At 41.2% G+C, this 3,674-nt stretch overlaps 1 long non-coding RNA gene across 2 annotated transcripts; it reads left to right on the forward strand.

Annotated features, from left to right (window-relative positions):
* Window positions 1-492: 492 nt before the first annotated feature.
* Window positions 493-3,118, forward strand: LOC123370754. 2 transcript variants are annotated; one of them, XR_006579528.1, is made up of 3 exons: window positions 493-536; window positions 1,037-1,103; window positions 3,014-3,118. It is a non-coding gene; the product is annotated as an uncharacterized LOC123370754 (long non-coding RNA). The 2 variants fall into 2 exon arrangements; XR_006579527.1 differs by having other exon boundaries at window positions 2,984-3,075.
* Window positions 3,119-3,674: the final 556 nt, after the last annotated feature.

The raw sequence follows: 3,674 nt of genomic DNA on the forward strand, positions 1-3,674 counted from the left end.
AGACAAGAATATACATTTATCATTTTCATAGTGTTTTTCAAACATTAATGAATTAATCCACAACTTTGTAAGGTAGTTTTAATATTTTTTCCTGTTTTACAGGTGAGAAATGGAGGCAAAGGGTGAAATCTTAGCCCCATTGATAGCAAAATTCCTTCAGTAGGGCCAGAATTTCACCCACAGAGTTTGTAGTTTACACATGCCTAAAGAGAGAGTCAGTGAATTCCAGTGCCAGAATTAGAACTCAGCTGGTCCAGAGCCCTACTTCTTTCTTCACACCATTAGACCACGTGTCTCACATGCTACACTTGAACCTCAAATACTAAATTATATTCATGGGCCATTCCCCTCTCAAATGCACAATTATCCATGCCTTTGCCTCTTCGTGATCAGAATGCTATTATGTGGGGCTACACTTGGGTGCATTCAGAATCTGAAACAAGTGTAGAATGCTGTGGAGTTGCTCTTTGTGAGCACAATAACCAGTGTTCTGGGATCTACACTGGATGCCAGTGAGCTTCCAGATGCAATTCCAGGTGTTGGTTTTAACTTATATTTCTTTAAAATGGCTTAGAAACTGATTATCCGAGACAGCACCTTTCTCCCCTTGACATACTGCTACAGTTGAGAGCAGCTGAAATGCTTGAGCTAGAATCTCATTAATATAAACAAGAGGGAGCTGCTGGGAAGTTGTTCTCTGGGTGGGGGAGGGACCAGGGAGGCAGGCAATCTGCCTCCTCTTCATAGCTCACTCCTCTTTTGGTCTGCCAGCGCCTGCATTTAGGTTTTCAGTCCCTCTGAACAGTCCATCTATTTTCTCAGGCTCTTGAGGAGGGGAACTAAGATTGGGAGGTAGGGGTTTGTGGATATGTATGGGCAGTCCTTTGTATTGTGTTGGATGGAGTGTGTGGTTTTTAAAGTATGAGAGAGGCACCCAAAGTACAGGATCGGTACTTCTACATTTCTTTAAACAAATTTGAATAAGTAAATATTATGCCAACCATTTTTAAACTGAACTTTCTGTTGACATCAATAGGGATGATGCTAAAAAGCAGATGGCTCAATATAGACCGTGGTTAGGAAGCAATCCATGGATCCAGAAGGTATGTGTATGACAAATGTAACAAAATGCATATCAATACTGGTAAAACACTGCAATTTTCTCATGTGTCCTTCACCTTAAAAAATGTAGTAGCCATGTGCACTTACATTACAGAAACTGGCCCTGTAAACTTATTCTGGCCCCTCTACTTTGCTGGAGGCACAGAGAGACCAAAACGCCCCATCTGAGGATTCTCTTGGTGTGGGAGAGACTCCATTTAGAATATAGACAGCATTGCTATCTACTACATCATCCCTTCCATTGTTTGCCACACAGGGATGCGTGGGAGGCCTGGCCAGACTAGTACTGTATTTTGACGTACTTTAGATAGTGGGCAGCACCTTGGGGGACATAGCCAGCCAATGGAAAATAGAGCAGCCCTAAGGCAGCTCTAATCCATGACAAGGCTGGTGTAGGCATAGAACAAGTTTCAGAATCAGCAGATACACCTGGCTGTTTTGTGCCCCCATCTCAACTACCTCCCATGGATGGCACAGCTGAGAATCTAGGTTTTGTACTCAGCATCTTACTAAATTTACTTCCCCAGTGCTTCTGTTTCCCATACCTGTCTACTCCAGTTCTCACAACAGTGACTCTCCTTCCAGAATTTAGCCCCACTAGGACAGGCAGAATGGGGAGACCACTTTATAGCTTCTTACATTAGAGTCCTCTATTGTTGGAAATTTCTAACTTGACTTTAAAACACATTTCACTAACTTCCATTTAGGTGAAACAGCTTAACTCCTATAGGGATATTTTTAATACAGCAGTACTAATTAAAAATTTTGTGGTGGTTGAGCAACTGCAATAAACAATAATTAAGCACAGAAAATCTGAATCTGATTAGTGGCATAAGAGTATTACTACATTATCATATTCAACATGATTGATTGACACCCTCTCTGAGCCAGCCCCCTTCCCTGTGCCTTTTGTATGTATCGTTAACCAGACTCTCATGCAAGGTGTACTCTGGAAAATCAAACAAACCTCTTAACTTCAAGCAATAAATAACATTTTAACATCAAACATCTTTTTCTTCATATTGTCAGCCCTGTGGATGGAAAGGTCACCCCAGTAAAACAGCACTGAATATACATATGGAAAGAGAGAAATAATGTCCAGAACACAAACGAAATGAAAAAGAACAGTGTCTGAAATGCTCTGTTAATATTTCATATGACCAAATAAGATTTTGAAATATCAACATGTCCTTATAGGAGCAGCACTACAGCACTTTCTTCTCACAGTGGTACTTAGCAATACCATGGAGTTTCAGATAACACTACATGGAGACTGCTGATGAATGTTGACCATTCAATACCTGCTGCCCCCACAGAAAGATTTGGGTTGCTAGGACTTTCCTCAGTCCAGGGGACTCAGCCTGGGTGTTTTACCCTTGTTTGCTATTGGTGCTAGGTCAGCAGCCAGAATCAGTTTGTGTCTCATTAAATCTAGTCCTGTGCCCAGGAGAGGCTGGCAGGGCTCCTGCCCAAGAGAATAGACATATCCTACGCTGGTTTATTAGTACCGAGAAGGCTCATCACACTTTATTAGTAACCTTGATCCTCAAGATAAGCACCCATCATTTGAAATTTAAACTTGGAACATTCAACAAGCACTCTCAGAGTGTAACTTCATGCAATGTTGAGAGTGCGTTGCCTATGGACAGGTTGGGCAAGAAATTGGAACTCTTTGTTGATGGAAGTCTTCTCTGTCTTGCTGTTTTTCTGATGTAACCATAATCCAGTTTTCATTTGCTACATATTATTTGGGGGGTTGGGGAGTTGTGGTTGGCCATTACCCTTGAAGGTAAAGGTAATATCCTGCAATCAGAGGTCTAGACTGTAGCACTGATGCCAGTGCTCTTTTAATTGCTTGCAGCCACATTACAAATACTTCTGAATGTTGCAGTTTCTTCAAGCAAGAAAATGAGCAGGATAATTTGACTGAGACTAGTGTCATCGTAGTTCAATAGCCTCATCGAGAGATCTTAGAGTGGTTGAAGGCTGTCCACAAGACTGCAGCATGACGGTATTAGATACAGATTAACCTTCCCCTATCATCTTTCTGCAGCACAGGAAACTCAATAACTTTCTCTTTTGCCTCGAGTCTTTTAAGCACAGATATTGCTAATAGTAAAATGTGTCTTTATCAAACCCAAAGCCTTTAAAAAGGCCCTAACTTGTTAAATAGACTTTGCTTTTTAAATATAGTTGCTGTTGATGGGATGTTAAAGGTCCCAGAGAAGTCTAACACATTCTTAAAGCTATGGGCACTGTACAATTGTGTACATGTGGAACATAAATATTTGAATTTGTGTTTAGTTATATAGCAATGGCCAGACTTTAGAGATGTGTGATAAATGAAGGGGCGGGGAGAGGGTAGCTCCCTTTTCTGGACACCCAGCCAGTCAGTTAGCTACAAAATCCCTGTTAATAGCTGTTCTCTATTTGCTTTACCTGTAAAGGGTTAAAAAAGCCTAGAGGTAAAAGGACGGGATTGGGCACCTGACCATAAGAGCCAATGGGAGGGCTAGAACATTTAAAATCGGGGAAAAAAACCTTTTCCTTTG

Source organism: Mauremys mutica, chromosome 5, assembly GCF_020497125.1.
Source record: "Mauremys mutica isolate MM-2020 ecotype Southern chromosome 5, ASM2049712v1, whole genome shotgun sequence".
Taxonomy (NCBI): Eukaryota; Metazoa; Chordata; order Testudines; family Geoemydidae; genus Mauremys; species Mauremys mutica.